The 17,545-nt window shown below is 36.9% G+C and overlaps 1 protein-coding gene across 5 annotated transcripts in view; it reads left to right on the top strand.

Annotated features, from left to right (window-relative positions):
- PMS1 (PMS1 homolog 1, mismatch repair system component) overlaps positions 1-17,545 on the top strand; it is a 98,679-nt gene that overhangs the window by 38,108 nt on the left and 43,026 nt on the right. The gene's annotated exons all lie outside the window — the stretch shown is intronic.

Here is a 17,545-nt window from a genome sequence, read left to right as displayed (position 1 = left end):
AGGTAAAACATGAAGACAGGAGCTACATTTTTATAAAAGAAAAGTGACTACAACCAAAGAGAAAAGTTTTAAGAGAAAACAGAAGAATATTATTGCCCTGTGTAATGGAGATGCATATTTAAAGTCAAATATATATCTTCTAAGCTTTGAATAAGTTTATATTATTATCCCAACCTGTGTAAGATCATCAGTGTAGGCATTTTCTTTTGAAACTGGAAAGTAGTATTTTTTAATACACTGTATTTTATAATTTTTGGAAGACACCGTATCTGAACTTATACTGAGCAAACACAGGTCTCTCGGTGGTCTTCAGTAATTTCAGATGCAGTTCAAATCCTGGAGAGTGTTATGCCATGCAAGTAATGTAAGATTATCAAAAGTTTTATAGTAAAATTAAGTATTAGCTATTATGACACAAGGAAATCATGGACTCAATTATATTTTCAAGCTTTTTTCTTTTAGTATAAATTATTTTTTCACTCTTCTATTTATTAATAGTGCTCTTGTGCCTCAAATGTTATATTGTTAAATGTCCTAAAATAGCATTGATACATTATCATAAATCTCTTTGAACATTGAGTTCTGCTCTGCTCTTACAAACATGCTTATGTTTGTCATTCTTTATGTGCTTTTCTGAAGAACTTTTTGGCCTTAGCTTAAAATTTAAAGATGGCAATATTGTTGTCTCTTCTTTTTTTGAAATTTTTTTCTACATTAGAAACAATCATATTGCACATAATATGAGAAGTACTATTGCTATTTTGACATCTTGGATTAGATAGTGTTCCTTCTTTTTATGAAGGTTTAACCTGCCAAGACATTCTTTGAATACTGATAATGTTGATGTTCTTGCCAGTATGGTTATGTTAGAAAGAGGTATTTTTCTTCTTTCATCACCATGTTCCTTGAAAGCATATTGAATAATGAGACAGCCAGAGAGAAATAATTTACAAGTAGATTCAGTGACTTTATTTAAAGTAGATTTTGTTTGGAGAAATGCTAGAGCCATTTCTTAGATGAGCACTACAGTCTTCAACTTTTGTTTTGTAACTGAATCCCTGTGAGGTCCTGCTACATGTATTTTCATTTATAAAGTAGCTGTTTCCCCGAATTAGAAGTTTTTCTCAATGTGGTGATATCTGAAACCCACTTAGTAGTATTAGCTCTTTCATAAGTGCATGAGTAATTTTATAGACCACTAGTTTAGAACATAATGGTAAATATGTGATTTCAGATAAGGGATACTTCATACTTGTGGATTTTCGTGATTTTCCTTTGCTTAAAATATCATTTGTATTTTAAAAAATTGTTTTGAATTTAATCCTGTCTTGATAATTAGAGTCCTGCTGTTATTGCAAAAGCTGAATTGGAGGGCTTCCCTGGTGGTGCAGTGGTTGAGAGTCCACCTGCTGATGCAGGGGACACGGGTTTGTGCCATGGTCCGGGAAGATCCCACATGCCGCAGAGCACCTGGGCCCGTGAGCCATGGCCGCTGAGCCTGCGCGTCTGGAGCCTGTGCTCCGCAACGGGAGAGGCCACAACAGTGAGAGGTCCGCGTACCGCAAAAAAAAAAAAAAAGCTGTATTGGATACTATTGACATGAGAAGGTCTGATCTGTCCCTTACAAAAGAGAGAGAGAAGTAATTTAAGGAATGGCTTTCTACCTATCCCGCTTACATGTGACATGAATGTTAAGGCTTATTGGGATGAATTTATTTATTTTTGAAGTCTGGAAGAATGATGACCAAGAATGAGAAGGAAGGGACACATTTATTAGATTATAAACTAAAGATAAATAAGTGGTAGCTTATAATCTGTATGCCCTACATTCATGTTATTCCCTTTTTTCATTTTATTCTACTTTGCATCTTTTAGCCTTTTACTCATGTTTTTTTGTGGTTTTTTTTTTTGCGGTACGCGGGCCTCTCACTGTTGTGGCCTCTCCCGTTGCGGAGCACAGGCTCCAGACGCGCAGGCTCAGCGGCCATGGCTCACGGGCCCAGCCGCTCCGCGGCATGTGGGATCTTCCCGGACCGGGGCACGAACCCGTGTCCCCTGCATCGGCAGGTGGACTGTCCACCACTGCGCCACCAGGGAAGCCTTTACTCATGTATTTTTGAATGTCCCAGTTTTGTTTCACCTGTGCCGTGAGGAATCAAGGAAAAGTCCTTTGCCCATAACTGGACCAGTATTAAAGGGTCACCCCTCCCCCCGCCCATCACAGCCAGTGTTGTGGAGGCAGTATAATCAAAGAGAAATTCCAGTCCAGGACTGTGGTTCAAATGCCTCTTCCTTCTGAAGAATATATTCTTCCAGTACTAACCTTGAAAGTTTGGGTGGTTTGTTTTTATTTCTTTTTTAATTAGTGAAGGTGGATGTTCCTTCAGATATATTTTAAGGTTAGCTTGGGGCTCATTATCAATCATGATTGGTTGTTCGTTTATTTGTTTTTATTTGCAAATTAATGATAATTTTTTTAATGGTTCTCATTTTTCTTCTTTGTTATATTAACTTCTTTTACTTTTCACCTAACTTCTGTGAAATATTATATAGAAAAGATGAGGGCCATATATAAGTCAAATTTTAGTTTAGTTGATTTCTAATTTTGATGTTTGCTCACACTGTTAAAAAAGACTTTGAAGTCTTCCCCGATCCGCCAGCAAGACTTAGTTATTATGTAGCTTTTTCCATAGCATTTTCTGTGTATTCCTATTATGTCACTTTTGCTTTGTTGGAAGTGATTTGCATTCTCTCTCCCCATCCCAACAGCCTCTTGTGGAAGGGAGGGCTGCATCTTGCTTATATCTGTATTCCTCTTAATGCTCACTTAGCATTACAAAATTTTGAGTATACAACCATAAAAAAGAATGAAATAATGCCATAGAGATTATCATACTAAGTGAAGTAAGTCAGAAAGAGTAAGGCAAATACTGCATAATGTAACTTATATGTAGAATCTAAAATATGACACAAATGAACTTATCTACGAAACAGAAACAAACTCACAGATACAGAGAACAAACTTGTAGTTGCCTAGGGAGAGGGGGTGGGGGAGGGAGAGATTGGAAGTCTGGGATTAGCAGATGCAAATTATTATGTATAGAATGGATAAGCAGCAAGGTCTTACTGTATAGCACAGGGAACTATGTTCAGTATCCTGTAGTAAACCATAATGGAAAAGAATATATATGTGTGTGTATATATATATATATATATATATATATATATATATATATACACACACATATGTGTGTGTATATGTTATATGTTAATCCCAAACTCCTAATTTATTCCTCTTCCCCCACTTTCTCCTTTGGTAACCAAAAGTTTGTTTTCTATGTCTGTGGGGTCTATTTCTGTTCTGTATAAGGTCTGTGGGGTCTGTTTCTGTTCTGTACAAATGACCTGTATAAGGTCATTTGTATCCTTTTTTTTTTTTTGGATTCCATATATAAGTGGTATTGCATGATATTTATCTATCTGGCTTACTTCACTTAATGGTACAGTAATCTCTAGGTCCATCCATGTTGCTGCAAATGCCATTATTTTATTCTTTTTTGTGGCCGAGTAATATTCCATTGTATATATATACCACAAATGGGACATAATTAAAAGCTTTTGCACAACAAAGGAAACCATAAACAAAACAAAAAGACAACCTACAGAATGGGAGAAAATATTTTAAAATGATGTGACCAACAAGGGATTAATCTCCAAAATATACAGAGAGCTCATACAGCTCAATATAAAAAAAAAACCAAACCAGCCAATCAAAAAATGGGCAGAAGATCTAAATAGATATTTCTCCAAAGAAAACATACAGATGGCCAAAAAAGCACATGAAAAGATGCTCAACATTGCCAATTATTAGGGAAATGCAAATCAAAATTACTAGTACCACTTTAAATTCATGATCACTAATCTTTGTACTGCCTGGTAGTCATACTGTGTTTCTCTCGCCCATTTTCTCTCCTGGTCTCCTATATCAGTGCTTTAAACAAACTTTAATGTGCATACAAATCACCTGGGGATCTTGTTAAAAGTGCAGATCCTGATTTAGAAGGCCAGGGAGGGCCTGAGATTCTACATTTCTGACAAGTCTCCAGGTGGTGCAGTTGCTGCTGGCCCATGATCCACACATTGAGTGGAAGTCCCAAAGGGCTATTTCATGTGTTCTCTTCTCAGATAGTCAAGTCCTTCTTCCCTATCTTCACAAGAGTAGCACAGGGAACTAGGACATAACGTGATCTTACGTCCTATTTCACTGAGAAGATTGAGGCAATCAAGAGAGAACTTTTACAAACTACCCACCTGTCTGCAATTGTGCCCATACATTCAGCCTTCCCTTCTGTTGCTATAGATGTATGTGTCATGTTTCTAGGCAAGGCCAGTTCCTTCACTTGGGCAAAACTTCTTAAAATACTTGTCTGTATTCATTGTATCCAATTACTTTCCCCCCATTCTCTCTTGAACCCACTCTAGTCAGACTTTCTCTTTCTGCCAGTCCACAACTCTTACCAAGGTCACCATTTACTTTCAGATTTCTAAATCCAGTGGTCACTTCTCAGATCTTATCTTACTTAACATTTGCCACAGTTGATCTCCGCATCCTTGAAACACTTTTTCACCTGTCTTCTAGGTCAACACACATACTTGGTTTTTTTCCTATCTTTCTACCATTTGTTATCAGTCTTCTAGTTCCACCTCATATCCTAACTTGTAAACATTTAGCGTCCTGTGGCTCAGTTCTGGAATCTATCCTCATATGTGTGTGTGTGTGTGTGTGTGTGTGTAATTTATTCTCATATATATTCTTTTCTTGATGTGCTTATTCAGTCTTATGCCTTTAGATATCATTTATACACTGATGATGCCTCAATTTTTATCTCCATTCTATAGCTCTCTTCTGAACTCCAAACTCATAGATCTAACTACCACCCCAAATCTCTCTTTGGATGTTTAGTAATAAGCTCCTCACATTTAACATGACCAAAAGTAAGCTCCCTACCTTGTCTCTCAGAATTGCTCTTTCCACATCCTTCTGCATCAGCATGTGAGAATTCTGTTTCTCCTGTTGGCAAACCAGAAGCCTTAGGGTTATCCTTGACTACTGATTCTCTCACACTTTTATCTGATAAAAGAGTAAATTCTGTTGGTCTACCTTCAAAATATATCTAAAATCTAACTACTTTTCACCATGTCTGACTACCACTGTCGTCCAAGCCACCATCATCTCTCACCTGGATTTTTGTAATAGTACTCTAATTGGATCTCCCCACTTCCTACCTTTCTCTCTTTAGTCTGTTCCCAGCCCAACAGCTAGGGTGACCTGTAAAAATGTAATTCAGGTCATGCAACTCCTCTTCAGTGAATTTCCATCTCAAAGTCTTTATAAATGGCCTGTGAGTTCTACATAAAGGTTAGTAAACCTTTTTTTGTAAAGAGCCATAGTGTAAATATTTTGGGTTTTCTAACTCATACAGGCTCTCTTACAACTGTTCAGCTCTGCTGTTGTAGCATGAAAGCAGCCATAGGTATTAAAACTTTACTTTAAAAAGCAGGCAGTGGGTTGGAGTCAGTCCTTGGGCTATAGTTTGCTGACCCCTGTTATATATGATCTGATCCACTATTATGTCTGATCTCATTTTTTTCTTTTCTTGGCTTCAGCTACCTGGCCTCCTTGTTTTTTCCTTGAACATACTAATCATACTTCCAACTTAGAACCTTTGTATTTGTAGTTCTTTGCTTAGAACATTCTTCTGTATATCTGGCTCAATCCTCATCTTTTAGTTCTTAAAACTTCTCAATGAAGCTTTCTTTAGCCACCCTAAAATTATAACCATTTCTCCCGCCCCACACATGTTTTCCTGCTGCTGCTGCTTAAAACTTCTCAAAATCGAATACACTGTACTTATGTTTTGTTTTTGTTTTGTTTTTGCGGTATGCGGGCCTCTCACTATTGTGGCTTCTCCCATTGCGGAGCACAGGCTCCGGACGCACAGGCTCAGCGGCCATGGCTCACGGGCCCAGCTGCTCCGCGGCATGTAGGATCTTCTCGGACCGGGGCACAAACCCGTGTCCCCTGCATCAGCAGGTGGACTCTCAACCACTGCGCCACCAGGGAAGCCCTGTAGTACTTATCTTAATTTATTGTCTCTCTCTCTCCTCCTCTGGAATATAATTTCCATGAGGGGAAGCATTTTTGACTATTTTTTCACCGATGTGTCCCTAGTCGATGGTAGTACTTCACGTAGGTACTCAAAAAATATGTGTTAAAATAATGAGTGTGATCAAGGATTGAGAGCATGGAGGACAGGAGTACTCTTATCACATTGGTGGCACTAGCCCATACGGGATTGTGAACATAGGTATTAAAGCACCAAAGATACAGTGGTAAATGGTGTCACTAGAATCAGAAATAGCATCTGGAAAAGAGAGGTGGGAAAACAGCAAGTATCAGCTTTTATACTCGAGACATTTCCCTTTTTTTCTGGAGGGCTCCTAGGAAGTCACCGAAGAGGGACGGCTGACTTTAGCCACTTGGCAGGTGGGTGTTACTTCACTTGGCAGTGAAGTAGGAGCAACCTGTAAAAGTGATTTCACCTAGAACTCCACAAGTGGGTGGGTCATAGGCTAATTCTATTACAGTATAATTTGCTAATATAGATAAGTGGACCAAGATCATTCTAAGTAGAGGAATAGTATGAATATAAAAGATGTAGGTAGGAAAGTACAGAGCACATTTAGAGGCAGTGAATAAGTCAATTTAGGTGAGTAAGTATTTTATATAAAGGAATACAGGAAGATAAATCCTGAAAGACAATTTGAGGCTAGATTATAAAGGGTCTTTAATGCTAGGCTGATTTTTTCTTTTTAAATAGAAAATTGGGAGTAGGGAAGTGACTTGATCAGGGTGTTACCTCAGACAGTTAGTTTGGGAGTAGTGTGCTGGGAGAAATTATAGGAGACTATAAATGGTGACATTAGTTAGGAAGCTGTAACAAACGTTCAGGCACTGTGGGTCTGAATAGGATAAGCAGATTGGGCATAGAAAACAGTGTGATTGCTATTATAAGGAAGAATCAATGAGACTGATTGACTGCACATAGAAAATGAAGAACAGAAAAGATGTGAGGATACCTGATTTAGTTAACTTAATGCCTAGGCAAATGATAATACTGTATACATGCCTTTTTTATTCTTGGATGGGTGCATCTGTCTTTCTGCTCTTATATGTAGTACCTTCATGAATTACTCTGGCATAATTTTGATTTCACTCCGGAAAAACCTAATAGAATCAAAGCAAACTTTTAAAGTGAAGTTATTGTTACCTCATCAGTAGAAAGTTTTTGTTAACTAATCAATTAAGAAAGAAAAGCTAATCAACTCCAGGCTGCATATTATTTGTTAGCCTTAAAACTTGTCGTTTGTTTTTTTAATAAAAGGACAAAATTAGAAATAAAAAAAAAAAGAACCATAAGGTAATTGTTGGCATATTTGCCTGAATAGGGTGTATGGGAAGAGAATTGCCATCAGTTAAGGACCAGAGAGCCAGCTGATTGTAGGAGTGTTGGCAATTTAAAATCTGTAGGTTTGGTCGTCTTTTTTCTTTTCTAAATATTATTGTGTTAAGAACACTTAACATGAGATCTGCACACTTAACAAATAGTTTAAGTGTACCATATAGTATTGTTGACTAGCGGTATGGTGTACAGCAGATCTCTAGAACTTACTAACCCTAGCTGAAACTTTATGCCTATTTATTAGTAACTTCCTATTTCCCTTTCCCCCCAGTCCCTGTTAACCACCATTTTGACTCTTTGATTCTATGAATTTGTCTATTTTAGATGCCTCATATAAGTGGAATTATGCAGTATTTGTCTTTCTATGACTAATTTATTTCACTTGGCATAATGGTCCTCATGATCGTCCATGTTGTCACATGTTGTAGAATTTCCTTCTTTTTTAAGCCTGAATAATATTTCATTGTATGTATATAGTACATTTTCTTTATCCATTCATCCATCAGTGGATATTTAGGTTGTTTCCACATCTTGGCCATTGTAGATAGTGCTGCATGGGAGTGCTAGTATCTCTTTGAGAATTTGCTTTCAATTATTTTGGAAAATACTCAGATGTAGGATTGCTGAATCATTTGATAGTTCTATTTTTAATATTTTGGGGTATCTCCATGCTGTTTTCTGCAGCAGCTACACCATTTTGTATCCCCGCAAATAGTATACAAGGGTTCCAGTTTCTCCACATTGTTACCAACACTTGTTGTCTTTTCAGTAGCCATCCTGACAGGTGTGAGGTGATATCTCATTGTGCTTTTTGATTTGCATTTTATACTGAGCATTTTTTATATACCTGTTGACCATTTGTATTTCTTCTTTGGAGAAATGTCTATTCAAGTCTTTAGCCCATTTTTTGTTGGGTTATTAGTTTTTTGGTTTTTGAGTTGTAGGAGTGTCTTATATGTTCTGGAAATTAATTGTCAGATATATGGTTTGTAAATATTTTCTCCCATTTCATAGGTTGCCTTTTCACTTCATTGATTGCTTCCTTTGCTGTGCAGAAGCTTTTTAGTTTGATGTAGTCCCACTTGCCTATTTTTGTTTTTGTTGCTTGTCCTTTTGGTGTATTATCCAAGAAATCATTGCCAAGACGAGTGTCATAAAGCTTTTCTTGTATGTTGTCTTCTAGTTTTACAGTTTCAGGTGTTATATTTAAGTCTTTAATCTATTTTGAATTGATTTTTGTGTGTGGTGTGAGATAAGGGTCCAACTTCATTCTTTTGCATGTTGATATCCAGTTTTCCCAACACTGTTTATTGAAGAAACTATCCTTTCCTCATTGTGTAGTTTTGGCACCCTTGTCGGACATCAGTTGACCATATATGCATGGATCTTTTTCTAGGCTCTCTATTCTTTTCTGTTGGTATTTATGTCTGTCTGTATGCCAGTGCCATATTGTTTTGATTATTGTAGTAATCAAATACTACAATATATTGTAATATATTTCAACCTCAGGAACTGTCATGCCTCTAACTTTGTTCTTTATCAGGATTTATTTGGCTCTTCATGCTCTATTATAGTTCCATATGAGTTTTAGAATTGTGTTTTTCTATTTCCGTAAAGAATGCCATTGGGTTTTTTGTTTTTTTTTTAATAGGGATTGCACTGAATCTGTAGATCACTTGAGTAGTATAGAAATTTTAACAATGTTAAGTCTTCCAACCCATGAACACAGGATGCCTTTCCACTGGTGTCATCTTTAATTTTTTTCATCAGTGTCATCATACAAGTCTTTTACCTCCTTAGATTTATTTCTAAGTATTTTATTCTTTTTGGTGCTATTGTAAATAAGATTGTTTTCCTAATTTCCTTTTCAGGTAGTTCATTGTTAGTATATAGACATACAACTGATCTTTGTATTAATTTTGTATCCTGCAACTTCATTGAATTTATTAGTTCTAACGGGTTTTTTATGGAGTCTTTAGGGTTTTCTAGAAATAGGATCTTATCTGCAAACAGGGACAATTTCACTTCTTCCTTTCTCATTTAGATCCCTTTTATTTCTTTTTCTTGCATAATTGCTTGGCTAGGACTTTCAGAACTATAATGAATAGAAGTGGCAAGTATGGGCATTCTTACCTTGTTACTGATCTTAGAGGAAAAGCTTTCAGTTTTTCACTGTTGAATATGATGGGCTTTTTCTAGATGGCTTTTATTATGTTGAGTTACCTTGCTTCTATTCCTAGTTTGCTGAAAGTTTTGGTTTTTTTGTTTTTTGCGGTACACGGGCCTCTCACTGTTGTGGCCTCTCCTGTTGTGGAGCACAGGCTCCGGACGCACAGGCTCAGCGGATGTGGCTCACGGGCCCAAGCTGCTCCGCGGCATGTGGGATCTTCCCGGACCAGGGCACAAACCCGTGTCCCCTGCATCGGCAGGCGGACTCTCAACCACTGCGCCACTAGGGAAGCCCCTGCTGAAAGTTTTTAATTGTGAAAGGTTGTTCAGTTTTGTCAGATATTTTTTCTGCATCTATTGAGACGATCATGTGATTTTTATCCTTTATTTTGTTAATGTGGTGTATCACATTAATTTAAATGGATGTGTTGAACCATCCTTACATCCTAGAGATAAATCCCATTTGACCATAGTGTATGATCTTTTTAATATGCTGTTGGTTTGATTTCTAGTGTTTTGTTGAGAATATTTGCATCTGTATTCATCAGGGATATTGGCCTGTAGTTTGATTTTCTCATAGTATTCTTCTCTGGCTTTGGTATCAGGAAAATGCTGGCTTCATGAAATGAGTTGGAAGTGTTTCTTCTTTCTCAGTTTTTAGGAAGAGTTTGAGAAGGATTGGTGTTAATTCTCCTTTAAATGTTTGGTAGAACTCACCAGTGAAGCCATCTGGTCTTAGGATTTTTTTTGTTGGAAGGATTTTGATTACTGATTCAAACTTCATACTAGTTATAAGTTTCTTCAGACTTTTCTTTCATAACTTAATCTTCGTAGGTTGTATGTTTTTAGGAATTGAACCCTTCTTGTAGGTTATCCAGTTTATTGACATGTAATTGTTCATGTTGTCTGTCATGATTATTTTTATTTCTGTGGCATTAGTTGTAATATCTCTTCACTTCTAATATTATTTATTTGGATCTATTTTTGTTAGTCTAGCTAATAACGGTTTGTTTTGTCCCATTTCAAAAAACCAACTCTTATTTTTGTTGATTTCTTTTTCTGGTTTTTTTCTCTATTTTGTTTATTTTCTACTCTAATCTTTATTTTTTTCCTTCTGCTAACTTTGGACTTAGTTTGTTGCCCTTTTTCTAGGTCTTTGAGGTATATAGTTAGGCTGTTTGACATCTTTCTTTTTTAATGTAGGTGATTTTTCTGTGAACTTCCCTCTTAGTATTGCTTTTGCTGCACCCATAAGTTTTGGTATGTTGTATTTTCATTTTCCTTTATCTCAAGGCATTTTATAATTTCCTTTTTTATTTCTTTGACCTAGTGGTTGTTCAAGAGTATGTTGTTTAATTTCCACATATTGTGAATTTTCCGGTTTTCCTTTTGCTATTGATTTTTAGCTTCATTGCATTGTGGTCAGAAAAAATACTTGGTATGTTTCAATCTTTTTAAATTTGTTAATACTTGTATCATGACCTAACATATGACTTATCCTGGAGAAAGAGCCAAGTGAGCTTGGGAAGAATGTGTATTCTGCTCCTGTTGGGTGGAATGTTCTATATATGTCTATTAGGTCTATTTGGTCTATACTGTTGTTCAAGTCCTTTGTTTCCTTATTGATTTTCTGTCTAGATTTTCTATCCATTATTGGTCTTGATCTGAAAAAAAGAACAACTAGAGAACCATGTAGAGGATGGAGTTGCATTGTAGAAGAGGTGGTTGGGGTAGCTTCCTTTAAAATGTGTTAGGGAGGGCTTCCCTGGTGGCGCAGTGGTTGAGAGTCCGCCTGCCAATGCAGGGGACGTGGGTTTGTGCCCCGGTTTGGGAAGATCCCACATGCCATGGAGTGGCTGGGCCTGTGAGCCATGGCCGCTGAGCCTGCGCGTCTGGAGCCTGTGCTCCGCAACGGGAGAGGCTGCAACAGTGAGAGGCCTGCGTACCACAAAAAAAATGTGTTAGGGAGAAGTAAGAGTCAATTTGGAGAAGAAAAGTCTCTTGAAAAACAAAATGTAATAGAAAGGTGATATATTCAGTTCGAATAAAGAAGAAAAGCTGAAATCAAATATTGTATAAAGCAGTAGCAGCTTGATTTGCAAATAACCTTTTCTGTAAAGTTAAATATGGGAGGATGTAGTGATTGCCTCAGAGATCCACAATTAAAGAGCTGATCAGAAAGACTGATCTGAAAGATTTCTATAAACAGTATTAAGAATATAAGTAATCTGGAAGCAGTCATTAAACTGGTTGAATTCAAAAAGAATTTTCAGAGGAGGTGGCTTTAGAACTGGTTCTTGAGAAAGACTTAGTGGGCAAAAGCATTCAAAGCACATGCCAGATCAAGGAGTCATGAGAGGTCAGAGAAAGCCAGTATAGGAAAATAGATGAGGCTGGAAAGGTTACTTGGGTCTAGATTCTAAGGGATCTTATGGACTTTACATGGGAATATGGACTTCTTGCCAAGTGGTTAATGGGAACATAATAAGGACATTTAGTAGGAGACTAACAGGATATGATAATTCTCATGGCAGTTGGAGAATGAACCAAATTATGTGTAGTAGTTGTGTAACAGAAGAAGCTGGTTCAGTAGTCCAAGCAGTTGCACAGAGCATGTAGAAAAGGGTATAGGCAAGAAAAACATTTTTTTAAATATATCTTTATTGGAATATAATTACTTTACAGTGTTGTGTTAGTTTCTACTATACAGCAAAGTGAATCAGCTATATGTATACATATGTCCCCTCCCTCTTGAGCTTCCCTCCCACCCTCCCTATTCCACCCCTCTAGGTCGTCACACAGCATCGAGCTGATCTCCCTGTGCTATGCAGCAGCTTCCCACTAGCCATCCATTTTACATTTGGTAGTGTATATATGTCAATGCCACTCTCACTTCATCCTAGCTTCCCCTTCACCCCTGTGTTCTCAAGTCCGTTCTCTATGTCTGCATCTTTATTCCTGCCCTGCCACTAGGTTCATCAGTACTGTTTTTTTAGATTCCTTATATGTGCATTAGCATACAGTATTTGTCTTTCTCGTTCTGACTTACTTTACTCTGTATGACAGACTCTAGATCCATCCACCTCATTACAAATAACTCAATTTCGTTCCTTTTTATGGCTGAGTAATATTCCATTATATATATATGTACCACATCTTTATCCATTCATCTGTCGTTGGACATTTAGGTTGCTTGCATGTCCTGGTTATTGTAAATAGTGCTGCAGTGAACATTGTGGTACATGCATCTTTTGGAATTATGGTAAAGAAAACATTCTGATGTAGATAAGATTTGATTAGCAATTGGAAATAATCTTTCTTGCTTTAAAGACTACAAAGAGTATCTATAATCTCCCTTTGAAAATTATGCAGAGGTTAACTTATGTTTTCAAATTTTTGCTTAGTTTTTTTGACTGAACCATACCTTCTTTACATGATTCAAAACCCAAAAAGTATGAAAAGGTAGAGTGAAAAAATTAATCTCATCTTTGTCTCTCATATGCCTAGCTCCTATAAGCCCCCCTCCCATAGGTAACGTCACTAATTTCTTTATAACCGTAGGAAAAAATAATTATGCATACTATATTTCAAAACGTGAATATAAAATAAACATTTAAGCAGAGTAAATTAAGCATAAAAGATTTTATATTTATTTTTTTAAGAGGGGAGGGAGGGGTCTTTTTTAATTTTTTTTTTTTTTTTTCTATTTGGCTGTGCCATGTGGCTTGCGGGATCTTAGTTCCCCAACCAGGGGTTGAACTCAGCCCCCACACCTCCACCCCACTCAGTGAAAGCACTGAGTCCTAACCACTGGACCACCAAGGAATTCCCACATAAGAGACTTTAAATATTGAACTCTTCTAAATAAATTTTACCTGTTTTAAACTCTAGGGCTGCTTAGTAAGAATCAAATCATATTAATGCTTATTGTGTTAATAGAATGTGATATTCTTTTTTTTGTTTTTTTTGTTTTTTTTGTTTTGCGGTACGCAGGCCTCTCACTGTTGTGGCCTCTCCCGTTGCGGAGCACAGGCTCCAGACGCGCAGGCTCAGCAGCCATGGCTCACGGGCCTAGCTGCTCCGCGGCATGTGGGATCTTTCCAGACTGGGGCATGAACCCGTGTCCCCTGTATCGGCAGGCGGACTCTCAACCACTTTGCCACCAGGGAAGCCCATGATATTCTTTTAACAATAGTATTTGGTATTGTGATGGAATAATCCATAATTTTATACTAAACTCAAAACATTCAGCAATAAAGTTTCTATAAGCTTCTATAGCTAATGTTGTTATCATACTGCCAGTGTGGAAAGAGATTGCCTTTTCTTATACTGTGTTTGTGCCTCTGCCCTTTTCTGAATCATTCATTACAAATACATGCCCAGGAGTAGATAGCAGTAGATACAGATCTATTATTGTAAGACCTTGGAAGTAGTTAAAACTTCTGATTTTTAAGAAATTGAAACATGAAGTTCTTAGTACATGTCTGCAAATAATTTGCGTGAAAAGTTTGGTGGCACTCTATGCCAATATGTATACTTTGATTTCATATTCTAGGAGTCGCCTTTGCTCAGGCAGTCTTATTAGCATTATAGTTTTTAATTAATTGTTTATTATCTATGTGTAACCTCCTTTTTCCCATTATCACAAGTTGCCTTCACAGTTGAGGTTTACTAATTAAATACTGAATATTCTCATCTAACTTCAAATAGTATATGTCAATGAAGTAGGAAAAATGGCAAGATATATTTGGCTAACTTCAATCAACTACATGGCTTGCATGTAATATATTTTTTATTGAGGTGTTTTCTCGCTGTCATCATCTTGACTAGAGTCAGATTCTTACTTGGCACATCCAGATGCTCCAACCTTGTGTGACCTAGATAGAAAACATATGGGGGTATGTGTGTGTATTTTTAGCACACATTAAGCTTTCAGCCTAAGGGCAAAATATATGAAAAACTTCAGGAAGTGAAAAGAAGATCTCTGTTTTAGAAAATAATACAGGATTGATGAAATGGTGGGGAAAGCAAACTAAAAACTACTTGCTGTAAAAACTGTAGCACTTAAAAATTCAGTACTTTCTATATCCTTAATTTTTAATTACTATACTTAATTGTTTAGTTCTTTAATAATGGGTCCTGTTTTGAAAATGAATCTTAATTGCCTAAGTAATAGTGAAGATTTAATTTATTGGCAGACCTCTTTATTATTTATTGTTAGCCTAACTATAACTACTTAGAAAATGCTTCTAAATCAGCCCCCTGATCTGATGCAATAATTGCCCAGTGTGAAATAATGCTCTAGAACTGCTAGTAGTATTTACATTAAAAAAAAAAAAACAATTCACATTCAGTGGTTCTTGTGTTTCACAGCTTGTTTAGAGCCCATTTCCTCAAGTGATCTTTCTGCAGTTCTGTATACTAGCTTTTCAGTAGGTCAGGCAGTGCAATAGCATGTTTGCATTAATCAGCAGCTAAGATTCCTATCTGAGGCATCACTCTAATACAAACTAAAACACACAAGATGACGTTTCCACTAGAAAAATCACAGGTTTTATAGCTATATTAAGTGCAGGAATTTTAAAACATTAGTTTTCTTGAAATGTTTTCATGACTACTCATTTTAAATACATTTTATACATATGTATGAATCAGAGAGCTAGCTGGCTAGCTTTAAGGAGATAAACTTTTTGTGAGTAAGTTTTTATTGCTCAACTACTCCTTGTTAAAAATAACTTGTGATATAGAAAGTATGAAGCAGATGACAATTTATATACAGTTGCAGATTATTCAGAACCTTAACCTGCTTCTCTTATTTTGAGTATTTTTCCTTAAATCACCAGCTACTGGCTGGCTTAAAATAACAACCATCATAGCAGAAGCCAGCACCTTTTTGTCTTTTTACACTCACACACATACAAACACAAACACGTGCAGAGGAAATGGAAAGATTACAGTCTGACAAAAATAAACAGAGAAAATAAACAGAGTTACCACTTTACCCAGCTATTTCACTCCTAGGTATATACACAAGAAAAATAAAAATATATTTCACACAAAAAGATGTACGTGAACGTTTATAGCAGCATCGTTCGTAATAGGCAAAAAGTGGAAATAACCCACACGTCCGTCATAAGAGGCAATGATACTTCAAATGTATATCCATATGGGGAATATTATTTAGCCATTAAAAAAGAAATGAGGGCTTCCCTGGTGGCGCAGTGGTTGGGAGTCCGCCTGCCGATGCAGGGGACACGGGTTCGTATCCCGATCCGGGAAGATCCCACATGCCGCGGAGCGGCTGGGCCCGTGAGCCATGGCCACTGAGCCTGCGCGTCCGGAGCCTGTGCTCCGCAACGGGAGAGGCCACAACAGTGAGAGGCCCGCATAACGCAAAAAAAAAAAAAAAAAAGAAATGAGTTCCTGACAAAAGTCCGGGACCAGCCAGCTTCACAGGTGCATTTTAACAAACATTTAAAGAATTAACACCTGTCCTTCTCAGACTGTTGAAGAAGGAATGCTTGTGAACTCATTCTACAAGACCAGCATCACCCTGATACCAAAACCAGACAAAGGTAGTGGAAAAAAAATTACAAGTCAATATCACTGATGAACGCAGATGCAAAAATCCTCAACAAAATATTAGCAAGCCAATATCAGTAATACATTAAAAGGATCATACACCATGATCAGATGCAATTTATTTCAGGGATGCAAGAATGATTCGGTATCCACACATCAATCAGTGTGATATACCACATTAACAGATTGAAGAATAAAAATCATAGGATCATCTCAGTAGGTGCAGGAAAAGCTTTTCACAAAATTCAACATCCGTTTATGATGTTAAAACTGTCAACAAAGTAGGTATAGAGGGAATGTACCTCACCTTAATAAAGGCCATATATGACAATCCCACAGCTCACATCATACTCAAAGGTGAAAAACTGAAAGCTTTCCCTCTGAGGTCAAGAGCAGGAAAAGGTTGCCCACTGTCACCACTTTTATTCAACATAGTATTAGAAGTCCTAGCCCCAGCAGTTAGATAAGAAAAAGAAGTAAAAGGAATCCACATTGGAAAGGAAGAAGTAAAACTTTCACTGTTTGCATATGATATGATACTATGTATAGAAAATCCTAAGGATGCCACCAGAAAACTATTAAAACTAATAAATGAATTTGGTAAAATTCCAGGATACAAAATTAATATACATAAATCTGTTGCATTTCTATACATTAACAATGAACTATCAGAAAGAGAAATTAAGATAACAACCCCATTTACAATTGCATCAAAAAGAATAAAATGCCCAGAAATAAATCTAACCAAGGAGGTAAGAAACCTGTACTCAGAAAACTATAAGATATTGATGAAAGAAATTGAAAATGACACAAACAAATGGAAAGATAAAACATGCTTATGGATTGGAAGAATTAATATTGTTAAAATGACCATACTTCCCAAGGCAGTTTATGAATTCAGTGCATTGCTGTCAAAATACCAATGGCTTTTTTCACAGAACTAGAAGAAATAATTCTAAAATATGTATGGAAACACAGAAGACCCAAAATGACGAAAACAATCTTAAGAAAGAAGAACAAAGCTGGAGTTATCGTGCTCCTCAATTTCAAGCTATCCTACAAAGCTACAGTAATCAAAACAATATGATATTGGCACAAAGCTGGAATTATCATGCTCCCCGATTTCAAGCTATACGACAAAGCTACAGCAATCAAAACAATATGATAGGGACTTCCCTGGTGGTGCACTGGCTAAGAATCTGCTTGCCAATGCAGGGGACACAGGTTCGAGCCCTGGCCTGGGAAGATCCCACATGCTGCGGAGCAACTAA

The sequence above is a fragment of the Phocoena sinus genome, chromosome 7, assembly GCF_008692025.1.
Source record: "Phocoena sinus isolate mPhoSin1 chromosome 7, mPhoSin1.pri, whole genome shotgun sequence".
In the NCBI taxonomy this organism is placed as follows: domain Eukaryota; kingdom Metazoa; phylum Chordata; class Mammalia; order Artiodactyla; family Phocoenidae; genus Phocoena; species Phocoena sinus.
This window is presented reverse-complemented; position numbering and strand designations above follow the sequence as displayed.